Raw genomic sequence first — 13,702 nt, forward strand, 5'->3', positions numbered from 1 at the left:
ATCTGATTTAAATTTTGAGATATCATTTGATCAGGAATTTCTGGCACTATTTGGTTGCAGCTTTTCTCCAAATGAGAGATGAACCTATCAACACTTTTCTACACGCAACATAACATAAAACCTTCTCTGAAACTGCCTGCTTCATTTCATACCTCTAGACCCCATAAAGACAAATGCTGACCAGATCGTGACAACTTTACTATGTGTACTGAAGGCTTTTTAGCAAGGAGCCGACTTCAAGCCTTTCACTGCCAGCCAGCCTGCAGAGCTCTCAGATAGGAAACATCAATGATCTCTGCCCAGAGCTGCAAGTCAGCGCAGGGGTTACCAGCAGGATGTGAAATAAAGTCCATTCTTCCAGTGCTCTGCAGCCTCTTCCTTAATACAAGTGCCTGAATTGTCCTGCTGACCTTCTGTTCTTGTTTCAACCTTGCTGCTGTTGTTAATTTCCTGCCATCCCAGAGTCATCTTTTGCACAGCCTGCACACCTTTTCTTTAGGGAAAGCTCAAAGGAAAGGAAAATGGTCAATCCTACAAACCAAGAGAGTAATGAACATTTTAATGTTTTGCTCTTTGTCAGTGCTGCTTAATTATCAGATCGTCAGAAACAAAAGTTCATTTGCATCATTTACTCCAGCAGTTACTCCAAGTTCATCCTGTGTACATGGTGTCTCAAGCATAATGTGGCACTTTACAGACAAATAAAACAGGTTGACTTCCCAACCCAAAGACCTCACAACTTAAGGCCACGGCCCTGCACATATTAATTACACTCGAGCGAACAATTCCCTTACTGACAACAGAATTAGCTAGAAGAGTGATGCTACTCACAGGCAAAAGCATATGCACTGACTAGACCATAAATTTAACAGGAAAGTGGGAAAAGTTGAAAACAGATCACTGCATTTGGGATGGCAGAAGGAAGAGGAAACCAAGTGAAAAGAAAAACACATCCCAGGAAAGAAGTTTCTGGCCTTCAGTATCTCAATTCAATAGCTTTGAAGAGATGTCAAATTATTTAACATCATTGTACACCCAGAATCACCAAATCAACCATAAGAACTAGTAAATTATTTGCTTTCTGAAAATTACACTAGCAGAGAATAACATGCACAAATTCAACTGAGTACTTTTCTGATGGGTCCTCCTTACTGCTTCAAACTTTAAATTTTCATGCACTCTCAATGCAGTGCCTGGAACACAAGACTTGCAGAAGCTACCATTCGTTCTTTAAACCCCTTCTCAGTCTCAAATTTACCTACAGCAGTCAACCAGCTGTAGATCACTGGATCACACAATAAATCAGGTGACAAGACCTTTGAGATACTGAGTCCAACCTATGACCAAATACTAACTTGTCAATTAGACCACAGCACTGAGTGCTGCATCCAGCCTTTCCTTAAACACCTCCAGGGACAGTGACTCCACCACCTCCCTGGGCAGTCCACTCCAATGTTTAATCACCCCTTCTGTGAAGAAATTCTTCCTCATGTGAACCTAAACCTCCCCTGATACAGCTTAAGACCATGTCCTTTTGTCCTGTCACTGGATGTCAGGGAGAATAGGCTGATCCCTGCCTCTTTTCAGGTAATAAGAGATAATTTTCAGGTAATAAGAGATACTGTAGGGCACCAGCACACAATAAGTTAATGTTATTTAAAAAATGATTCATTGGTTGGCATCAGGTTGTTCCAGATGCTTTTTTTCCAGAGAAAGTAGAGGAGATTTACAAGAGACACTCTTTATTTAGAGATCTGTAATTAAAACCAGCCTGTATTAGTTTTCTTTTTCTAGATGAAACAACAGACCTGTTTAAACATTACTCCATGTTTTTGGATTCAAGGTAGGTAATCCTCAATTAGAAAGATCAATCTCTGTGTTATGTTTGAGAAAACAGCTGTTTAGATTAACAATTGCAAGTGACAAATCCACACAGTTATTAACTTGTCATCCTGTTTTAAAGATATTTAACAATCTGAGTTTAGTACACTGGTTAAGAGAAAAAGGAAAAAAAAAAAACAGATCAGGTATTTCATTAAACTCTGTAGTCTTCCACTTGCATCTGAAACAAGCAAAGCATTCCAAATGTGTGCGACACTTTCTCCTATCTTACACTTCTGCAGACAGGAGAGCACGGCCTCCAGGCCTGGGGCCTTACAGCAACTCCCCTGCACAGAGCTAAGGAGGATTTGGCACCCGCACCCTCCTTCCCCACTCTCGGTCACCAAGCACCATCACTGTGCAGCAGGGAAACACTGCACTGACCGACTTTGTTACTTGTTCCCAGACAAATGAAAACATGACAATTCAGAAACAGTGAATAACAGGTATTTCAGGAAATAATTAAACAGCTGGTTATTTCAGTTATTCCTACAGGGTCTTCTTAGGGGTAAGATAATTTTCTCCTTTTTCTGTTTTATTTCTAATAGTTAGCATGACTTCATAATTTTGCAACAACATCTTCTCCTGGCTCTTTTTTTTCCTCATAGTAACTTACATTTGAGCAAGCTGTTGGGGTAAGCTGTTCATTTCATACCAAGCAGTAACAGATATGAGTTGTATTTGGCAGCGTTTAACATCTGAAATTATTATTTAGCATTAGTATGTAGCTTGTCAGGACTATTATGCAGCGTCACTGCAGCAAGCAAGTCACCACATTATGCCACCACAAGCTCAGCTCAGTACACCAATGATGCAGGAGTAGGAAACCATCCATCATCACTGGCTTCTTGTGATTACAGCACTTTAGGGATTAACCCATGTGAGGGTCCTGGCCCTGCTAAGGTCCCACGTTTGCTGTTCCCCCAAACCCCCGCAGAGTGAGGGAACCCCCAGGCACACAGGCTGCCCTGCATCAGCACAGCAACACTAGAAGAACTCAACACATTCACTTATACCTCCCAGCTCCCTACAAACTGCAGTGTAGGCAAAGTGCTGCCATGCCCTGCTTTATTCCATGTACATAACTGAAGACCCTTCTGTTTGTCATTCAGCACAGCTTCCACTTGAGGGACATAGAGACGGGAGGCAGGAAAGAATTTACAAATTGCACAGTAACTGCAACTCATATTTTGTTCAGTGCGTGGCTGCGAAACCGAAAATTGCATCTCTCATCTCACACGTGCACCTGACGCTGCTCAAGTATTCAATTACTGCAGGAACAGCCTTTGTAATTTATTATGGGGAACAACCATGCAACTCCCTGCCCCTCACTTTACTGCGTGGTTCCACAAAGTAGGATTCAGTGCTTCCTGCAGGAAGGCACACTGCCAACATATTGCCAATAAAGTAGTAGCACACACACTTGTGCTATCTTAAAATACACAGCTGAATGTGCCAAGTTTCCTTATTTGGCAAAACAGCCCATTTGCTTTCAGGATCTTTGACCATCCATTTTTAGACCCAAATCATCTTTTGTATCCAACATTGCCTGCAGTCTCTGATCACACCAACCTGGATTTTTTTCAGCAGTATATTTAAACAGAGTTAATATATATATTTAAAAAAAAAAAAACAAATAAAAATGTCCAACAAAAAAAACCCACCCTTAAACACCATAACATGGTTAACCATTGTCTTGTCCAAACAGAAAGCAGAAAAGGAGTTATAGTGACATTGAGCTACAAAAGATAATGCAGAAAGAAGTTTTTATAATTAAAAAAAAACCCCTTAATCATATTGTGAACTGCTGATAGATAAGACACAAACAAACTCCAAGCAGAAATCCAAATTAAATATATCCTAATCTTCTAATCTCCCAATGAGTTAAAATAAAGCCAACAACCCCTAGAACTCCTCAACTTTCTTAATCAGACTGAGTGCCAGTCCTGCAGATGGTGAGACTGGAGGCATGGCTCTGCCTACCTTAGTTACAGACTCTACAACATTTGAGCCTGTCCTCGGTCAGAACCTAAGAATTATGCGTAACTTCCATTAATAACACTTCTAATTTTATTTTAATTTATATAACCATTGCTACAGAAAAAGGCTCAACTCCACCTAAACAGTTTGAGTACTACAGGAAAAGAATAATTTTTAAGCCAAGCTATGTCAGTTGAAGAGACTGAAGTCTTTAAAGACTTTCACTTTAACTAGAAAACATTTTATCTCAGAAAACCCCTAAACTGGTCGCATCACTCACATTACACCTTGTAAGTGATGCCTGCCAGTAGAACACACACAACAGCAAGACAGGCCTGCATCCAGGCCCACAGCACAGCTTGGTCCTGGCACAGGCCAGACTGCAGGACCTGGGCCTCCGTTTTGTCCATGTTTCTGTCTTCCCCTCATAGTAAGCCAGACTCTTCAGGGTTACCATCACTCACACAATGCCACCGGTATGCAAAGCACATTACGGATAGATAAAATAAGGAGGTTTCAGAGGACTTACAATTCCAGGACAAAGTCCTGGAAACATGTAACCACATGCCTCCAGAAGAAGGCTATGATGTTTTCAGGCAGTGACCCAGTTAATCCAGTGCTTTCAAATTATTTCTGCTTCTGGAACTTAGAAAAAGTAATGATGCATGGCTTTCCCGATGGCTCTGTCGCTAAAACTCCCAGCAGAGCATGCTGGATACAGGGTAATAGATGGCTCACACACTCGTGCTTAATAAAAGATCATGCTGCTGGAAACGAGCTAACTTAACCAAACACAGCAAAACCAAAGAACGACAGCTTACTTTAAAAAAAAGTAAAAAAACGGAGGGAATGAAAGTCACACCTCAAATTCCAACCCGACGGATTTTATGCCCAAAACAACAGCAAAATGCATGCAGCAGGTGCGCGGCATTTGAAATACATTCTAAGAAGCGCAGGGAGAGCGCAGCAGCCTCTGGCCCCGGCCGGACGCCGGCTGCCCATGTGCCCCGCTGCCCATGTCCCGCTGCCCGTGTCCCCCTGCCCATGTCCCGCTGCCCGTGTCCCCCTGCCCATGTCCCGCTGCCCGCTTCCCCCTGCCCACGCACGTCCCCCTGCCCATGTACCCCTACCCATGCATGTCCCGCTGCCCATGTCCCGCTGCCCATGCATATCCCACTGCCCATGTCCCGCTGCCCATGCATGTCCCGCTGCCCGTGTCCCCCTACCCATGCATGTCCCCCTGCCCATGCATGTCCCCCTGCCCATGCATGTCCCGCTGCCCGCCCTCAGGGGGGCCGCCGCTGGCAGCACCTTTCCCGCGCCGGGCCGTCCCGGCCGGGTGTTGCTCGGCGGACACCGCTCTGCCCTGCCCTGTCCTGCCCTCCCGGCAGGGCACGGCTCGTCTCCCGACCCCCGTCCCACTGCGCGGCCAAGCCTGGGCGCCGCTGACCGGGGGCGTTTGGCCGGCGCGGCGGGACCAAGGCGACGCAAGGTCAGGCCGTGTGCCCGCCCGGCCGCCTCCCTTCACAGGGCTTCTGAAGTTGCTTCAGCACCGGGAACGTCAAATCTGGAGGGGACACCCACGGCCCGGTCCGGCCCGCTTCCCGCCACCTCCCTCCGCCCAGCCGAACGCGCACGCACCGCACCGCCGCCCCAAGCGCTGCCTCCGCGGGGGGCGCTTCACCGTCCTCACCTTTCCCGAGGGGCTCCGGGCTGGCGGGACCCGAGCGGCGCCGATCCCGGAGCCGGCGAGGGAGGCTACAACCAGCACGACCGCGTCTCCCGCTCCGTCCCCCGCGCTTCCGGTTGGTGCCGGGAGTCGGAGCCGGAGCCGCCGCCGCCCCCGCACCGCCTCGCAGCGGCGCCACCCCGCGCTCCGCTCCGGGCCCCGCGGGGAGGCGCGGCGGCCGCCGGCTCGGGGTGCGGCGGCGCGGTGCCCTGCCTGCAGGGGGCGCGGTGCCGGGCAGGGCGGGCGGTGCCGAGCGTGGCCCCCGGCCCGGGACGCGAGCCTCGGCGTACGGCGCGCGTGGCCCTCACGGCCCGCGCACCCTGCATCCGCACCGTGAGCGCTGTGGTGGGTCTGGCGTGAGGCGAGCAGCATCGGCTTCTCAGCATCACAGACTGTACTACGTTGGAAGCGACCCACAAAGACCGTGAAGTCCAACTCCTCGCCTTGCACAGGAACATGCCCAAGAATCACACCATGTGCCTGAGAGTGCTGTGCAAACGCTTGTTGGACTGTGTCAGCTGTGACCAGTTCCCTGGGCAGCCTGTTCCAGTGCCCAGCCCCACACTGTGAAGAAACCTATTAATAATTTCCAGTATTAACCTTTCCTGACACAACTTCAGGCCATTACCTTGGGTTGGGTCTGCTCCTCTGCTTCCCCTCTCCAGGAAGGTGTAACTTCATTGAAGTCTCCCCTCATCTCCTCCAGAACGAGCGGACCCAGTGCCTTGAGCTGCTCCTCGTACAGCTCCCCTCAGGGCCCTTCACCATCGCTGTTGGCTTCCTTTGGACACTCTCTTTATAACCTTCTTGTATTGTGGCACCCAAAACTGCCCCCAGTACTCAAGGTGAGGCTGCCCCAGAGCAGAGTGGGACAGTCCCCTCCCTTACCTGGCTGGCGATGCTGTGCCTGCTGTACCCCAGGACAGGGTTCGCCCTCCTGGCTTGGACTGACCAGGGAGGATGGCCTCTGGCTGTTTGCTTGTTGGTCACCTGTGCCAAACTTGGGAAGAGCCTCTGGACTGTTCTCTCAGGTGTTTCCACTGGAGAAGTGCAGCCCAGCCACTGCAGGTGGAGGGAGTCCAGGCATGCGAATGCACTGCCATGGCCCCAGCTTTGGAAGCACAAGCTTCTTCCTCCAGGGTTCCTACTTCTGTGACAGGTAGTATGGCTAAATTTTTTACCAAAATGACTAGATGAAGGTAACAAAAAAACCCTCTGCTTTGTTGTTTTTGTGCCACGGGGGCTGGGATGAAGTTTTCCCAAGATGCAGCATATTTAAGTCCTGGGTGTCACTTGCGATTGCCACAATACTGTGGGTGAGAGTTTGGAGGTCCCAAGGAATAGGAAGGGAGCAGGTTTGCTCCTACCGCCAGTCCTCCTTTCAGGAAAATGGAAGAAGAGGATGACTTGACAGGCAATTACCCCAGCCTTCATACATATTCCCTGGCTGTCCAGGTCAGAAATGAAACAGCCATACAGACTGCTTCTTATCCAAACATTTTAATGGTACTGAGGTATTCTACTGTCGCAGAAAAGTTTTTGCAAATAGAATCAGCTTATTACTGTTTCAATAAGACAACTTACTGGTGTCACACTTAAAGGAAGAGGCTCAAAGGACTTGAGGGGCAAACAGTTTTTCTATTGAGCACATCACATGGCTGTGACAGCACATTTTCTGTATGATAAAATTTATCGTGCAAGACTCAGTGCCTAACACTGCTTTACTCTCCCAGGTCATCTACTGCTGACTGTACATTGGGATTTTATATTCTTTGGAGAACTGAAGCTCGTCACTATCTCTCATATTTAGCTGTTGTTACTTGCACATGTAGATCTGCCATATAAAACTGGTCATGTAGCACAATGACTCACAAAGAGCTGTGCAGCATCCCACTGAACCATCTCAAAGATGTATGGTGGAAGAACACTTTAGTGATTAATGAAATATAAGTATTTAATGGATATCAGAGGCTTTCCCCCATGTTGTATTAGTTTAGCCTCTGATATCCATTAAATACTAATATCCATTAAAAATACTTATACTTTCTGTGCTTAAAATAAAACATTTCACTGAACCATAATAGTAGGAGTAAAGTTCAGCAAGATCTTAAGCACGCAGTGCAGAAAGCATGTGAAGACAGTAAGAAAGTCAGAAAGCAGGCACTGGTGACCCCCTTTTGCCCACCAGATAGGGTCAGTATTGCCAGAACAAGCAGGGAAGGAGGTCAGCATGCTTTGGCTTCCCCTGGATACTGCAGTTTCAGGCACTTCTTGTCTGATCTGAGGGCTCTAGTGCTTTCTTATGAACTCATACATAGTGAGCCTGGAGAAGCCTCCAGTCAAAAGTGGCACATTTTAAAGGAACACTCAAATATCAAACGCAAGTCACATGAAATCATGCTCTGGAGGAGGAGACGTGCAACATAGTCTCTTAAATGCCGTAACTAAAGTGTTTCTCCTTCCTGTCAGAGGCAATTGCCAATTAGTGAAATGATTTAAAAATCTCTTTGAATGTTAAATCACCTGTTTCATAGGCACTTTCCTTGAGCACATGCATTCAGAGGTCAGTTGCCTACTGTGCTTTGTCTAGGCATTTTTTTTTCCATGGCTGTGTATCTGTAGAGCAGAGATTTACCATATGTGACTTTAGGCCCTGGTTACAAGGCCTAAATAAACTATTCCAGTAGCACATGAGAAATGAGGGGGTGGCTAATATTTCCTACTTCAAGAGTAGGAGTGCAGAGTCTGCACTGGGCAATGTGTTAACATGCCACTCGTTTAAATCACATAATTGCACCTGCTCTAGTACAGGACAAGTAAGAGAAAGCAAAGAAATCTACACAAGGACTGTCCAACCCCAGTGCTTCACTGTTGTGAAGCTGAAACTATTACAGCAAGGTTTTAAGCATACATTTTGGGGCTTGTACTCTTCCTCCCCTCTGGTTAGTGAGACTGGATATTTTCAATCTGTATTTCCATTATCATGATAATTAAATTTAAAATAGCTAGAAAAGATGAGAAACCAGTGCAATGGCAGCTTCTTAGGTGGTCATACTACTGAACAGAACAATGAGTCAACACATGGTGGTATGTTTTCCCTCCTTTCTGAGGCAGCAGTCTCAAACAGAGAAACTCAAAGTTACCTCGGGAGAGCTCAGTCCTAATCTCAGGCTTCTTCAGTTGATATGGGACAGGCCGAAAAAGAAAATATTTAAAAACTAAAAAAAGTTATTGTAAAACCACAAAAATTGGCAAAGGATAAAGGCAGTTCTAGCAATTTTAAACTCCATTTTAGAGTTGAAAGGATTCATATGAATTGTCTCTTTACATCTCATTGCAGCTTGTGCAATGACGTCTCACCACGTTTCAACATGGAAAATACAGTGTCATGCATATGTCCAGGTGGTTTAAATCATCCTGCCTGCCAAAAGCACAAGGCACAGCCCTGCCCTGCCTGTCGAGCCCTGTTCCTGCTGCTGCACTGCCCACTTCACTTTCTGCCAGCATGGTGTTTGCATGGCTGTGCTGGGAATTGGGCTGTGCAGGAGAAGCTACTGCAGAGAAAACAAATCAGTTTTCACTCAGAGCAGAATGCAGGTCATCAGGCAATTGCACAAACATTCGTGCCAGCTCAAAGGCAGGAAAGGAGCAAGGGCTGATAAAAGCAGCTGAGAGGGGATGGAGCCTGGAAGTGCTTTTTTAATAGCATGGTGGTTTATGCCAGCTTAAACTGTATGTGAAACTCTAGACACAGATAATTTGGAGATGGACACCTGCTCCGTATTTTTCAATCTCCTTTAAGACTGGCCCAGAGTTCATCTCAGGCTTAATAGGGACATTGCTTTGAAGCACGACTGCTTCTTTGGTTGCTATGGCTTGCTTCCATTTCTAGCTTAAAAAATTGGCCAGAAAATATGGTGGAAGTCATGCCCAGGATATACTGGGAAGGTTGTACACACTGCTGTAGAACATGCAGCACTAGTGTATGCTAGTGTTAATCTAGCTAGTTTGAGCAACATTAGCTGTAACTACATGGTGACGTTAGGTTTATGCCATTTGTTCCATCAGGTTTGTGGTCTGGAAGAGGTGGACAGATGGCTCAACTGAAAGCCCTGTCTACATTATTTTTGCCTGCTTTCCAGACTGGAATACAGGCAGGTATGTCTACACATGCTGCAATCACACACCTCTGCAGTTACACCCCAAAACATAACTAGCAGGATTGGTTTCATGACTAAAGACAACTTGCATGGTGCTGCTAGACAAAACAAGCTACCTTTTCTCTTTCTGGGTGACAGCAAGTGGAAAATCTAAGGAATTGTCTTTGGAATTGGCTCAGAGGCAATCTTGCCATTCCTGGTGTACAAGAGGTGATGAGTGTGCACCCACAAACACCAGCCTGATGCTGCAGGCAGTCCCCATGCTCACACAGCTGAGACTGCAATTCTGTTTGCTTTGGTGTCCTGTGGGAAATGGCTTTTTCTTGTCCTTCATGGGGAATGAAGAAAGAGCTTGTACCAACCATCATCTGTCTATGAGACTCATATTTGTTGTTGTTTTCTTACCTGTTGGGGTTTTTTTTTAGATTTTTAAATAAGGATTTTATGAAAGTGCCTATATGGTACATTTAAAATGAAATTATAAATGTACTATTAAATATTAATTAATTATAAAACTATTAAGCACAAAATCATTTAACATAGACCAGAATGATTAAATACAGACATGTGGCAGAATATGCTTGTGTGCAATGGGTGTGGATCAAATACCTGCTTTGTGTACAATGGTTTTCAGAACTGGCAGGTTACAGCTTGCACACAGTCTTTTGATCAGACATGCAGTGTAAAAGCACACATAACTTCAACAAAAATGTCAATATAATTAGTAATGAGATAGCCATGAGATGGCAAAATATTAACAAGAAATCCAATTCTTGATTGTTTTACAAGAATGGTTTTCTTATCTTTTTCTGGCACCACAATTTTTAGCTGATCATTATACTCAGCTATAATCCACTTGCTAATACTCTGCTCAGCTACCATTTCATTACATACTTTTAATTGTATATATATAGCTCATACTTCTTCTTATATTCAATTTTCTGGTCCAATGGACTTAATTTGTTGTTCTAATTTTGGCAGAATTTTTCTCTGAAATGTAAGATAGCTTAACACAGTTTTCTTTGTTTTAGAACTGTACTGCATTTATTGTAGCTGTGCCCATTTGTGTTTTCTAATCCACATCACACTGAACTCCACTGAAGCAACAGTCCCTTCATTTCTCTCTAAATTTTTTCCCAATAGATTGCTCAGTCGCAGAGTTTGAGGAAAGACAGGCACAATTCCACCAGCTCTGAGGACTACCAAGGGAAGATAACAACACTTTCAACAAATTATTTAAAGCATGATATATTTTCTTTATTAAAACCAATTATTACCGAACTATTTATATCATTTACCTTTCTTCTAAAGTGAATGCAGGTACCGGAATCACTAAAATTTTGGTCACCATTGGCAGGGAATTGGTTTGAATTACAAAGAAAATATTAACTCCTTTTATTGATGTACCGTAGTACACAGTAGCTTACATTTTTTGCTACTTGTTTAATTCACTGGACACTAATTAGAAACAAATCTGTCTATTGGAGATCACATTTTTTTCTCTTTGTAATTAGAGATTAAAATAAGACTAGAAAACATGCATAATATTAGACTGCCTCAGAAAAGCTGTTACTGTAGATAAATCTGTTTAGCTGTATCATGTCAGTCCCTTTTCCTGTGATTCCAAAAAGGGGTAATCAACTCCCCCAAAACACAAGCACACTATTAACGGTTCTAGTTATGACAAGAAGGAAACAAAAATCTCTGCAAACCTCGTACTAGTTTCTGGCAATAGTGCTAACTGATCAGGAGCACCACAAAGGAGTTACATGCCAGACAAGAGGAACAGGAGAAACACTAGGGCAGGAATTACAAATGGAAGGAAATGTTGTATTTCAAACAGACTCTAGACAGCAACCTGCCAGTACTGCAGCCCTCAAGGGTCAATCCTACAGAGAATGAGGACATCTAAAGAAAACCCAAGGCAAAACTGTCTCTCTGTTATCTGAGAACATCCACAATGCTGCCGACAGTAGTCCTGTGCAGAAATAATGTACACCTGTGAAAAAACACAAAGAGTCGGCAAATACAGATAGCAGGTTCACTTGCTGGCTTGGACAGCATCTTAAGAAAGAACTATTTAAAAACACAAGAGGTGGTGTTATAATGAGGAAACCATGGAGAGCAGAAAGCTTATGATTATTGACAGAAGTTGATTAAGAAATGGATTATTGTCTGTTAGGATGTTGAAATGTCTACTGTCACCTCTATCCTACGTATCTTTATGTAAATTTCCTTTAATTGAGGTATTCATTTACAATCATTATTTTCATTGGTAATGTGCTTTATTTGCATTTGAAAGCAAAAAGAGGAAAAAAATTAAACATGACTGACTGACCCCTACCATGTGAGAGAGGGTTCGCTTTTTGTCACTCTGACCCAAATGGATTAGGGCCAGGAAAAAAAGGTCAAGCTCTTACCAGTACCCCCATGTGTCACGTTTTTATTGCATGGAGTTTCCAAGAAAAATATTCCAATTTGCGTCAGTAATTATTCGTTCTTTATGCATTATCATGTCAGTTTCTGAGTTTATTTTGAATTCAGAAATTACCTTTGAGTGCCAGGCCTATTTAAAAGCAACTCTTTGTGAAATACCCTTCAGCAGTTAGATGTGATAGATTTTGTAGCTGTACATGCTCTTTTTTCCCTTTTAAGAATCTCCCCCTCTACAGCAGTATCCCCATCCCTCGAGTCATAAACTGCCAAGACCGTGGTTGGATTATGCTCCTTTGTGGGTTTTCAAGTTGCTGCCTGAGTTAGAAGGTGTCTGAGGGCTGTAATTGGTGAAGCAGTGCACAGGGCAGGTGGGGCTGGAGCCAGTCTCCCCATGCTGTTGGACAGTGTGAGGTAAAAGCACGCGGCCATGTGCCCTGCGTGCTCCTCTAACACTGACCACAGCGAGAAGCTTGACGTCGGGTTTTAGCCACCAGCCACGTCAGAGAGCTCCCTGTCCTGTGGGAATTGGTTTGGGGCAGTGCTGCACCTTTCCAAGAGAGGCAGAAAGGTGAGGGTCACCTCCAGCCACTGAGGCCACAAATGTCATCACCCCAGCCCAGGGCTGCCCAGCCCCACCACACTGCAATCGGGAGGCATCTGAGGTGCCAGGGATTCCAGGGGAACAGCTACAGCCCTGGAGGCAGGGCTCCAAAGATAAGCTGCTAAAGAACTTTCTGGTTTCACAATTTTAATGATAACTTTTTAATCTGGTCATTATTTTCTTTGATTGCTAATACCTTGACCTCTGGTGACAGCTGCTGCTTATGCCTGCTAAACTTTAATGCAGGCTACAGTAAAGAACATTATGATTATTTGAAAAGGCAGAGTGTAATGCATTTCAGATTAACAGTGAAAGAAAAGCTATTGAAGTTAGAGGTTCACTTTGCCATATCACTCTATGCTGCTTTCCTATTATCAGTACAAAAAATGAAATGAGAATAGCACATCTTTTAATTTCCTTCTACTATTACCTCTTGATTTGCATTCAGAGCTCCCAGAAGAAATACTGCTGAATTCAGAAGTAGTCTATTTAAGCTGCATGGTGTTTAAAAATTGCTGGAAGAGGTTAAGGTGCTCTATATTATGCAGTTGACCTTACTAAGAAGCTGTGCTAACAATTTAGATTTATAATTTTGTTAATTTTTTTCCCAAGCAAAATTCATCATCTCTTTTTGTACGCCTGAAGGTTAAATCTTTTGATTTCTCTCTAACCTATTTTGTAAGATTTTAATATTATATTTAAATTTCTTGTACTTAAATGGTTGTTTTGCCAGTGCCTTTGAAAAGAAGCATTTTTTGTTTCTGGCTCTCTTTGTACTTGGTCTGAAGAGACTGTGTGCCCTCACAGTATTTTACCTAGGAAGAAAGAACCCAAAGCCTCCATCTGCAGAGTCCTGCAAATACATTTGAACTCTTTTTTCTGGCACTATCATATATTTGTGGCCGACTGGGTTTA

At 44.4% G+C, this 13,702-nt stretch overlaps 1 protein-coding gene across 1 annotated transcript in view; it reads right to left on the reverse strand.

Annotated features, from left to right (window-relative positions):
- MAP3K20 (mitogen-activated protein kinase kinase kinase 20) overlaps window positions 1-5,708 on the reverse strand; it is a 66,831-nt gene extending 61,123 nt beyond the window's left edge. Inside the window, exon 1 of the mRNA XM_033064612.1 lies at window positions 5,555-5,708. The gene's annotated coding sequence lies outside the window, so the exon portion shown is untranslated. The remainder of the gene's footprint in view (window positions 1-5,554) is intronic.
- Between the last annotated feature and the right edge of the window lie 7,994 nt (window positions 5,709-13,702).

Source organism: Catharus ustulatus, chromosome 7 (genome assembly GCF_009819885.2).
Source record: "Catharus ustulatus isolate bCatUst1 chromosome 7, bCatUst1.pri.v2, whole genome shotgun sequence".
Lineage (NCBI taxonomy): Eukaryota > Metazoa > Chordata > Aves > Passeriformes > Turdidae > Catharus > Catharus ustulatus.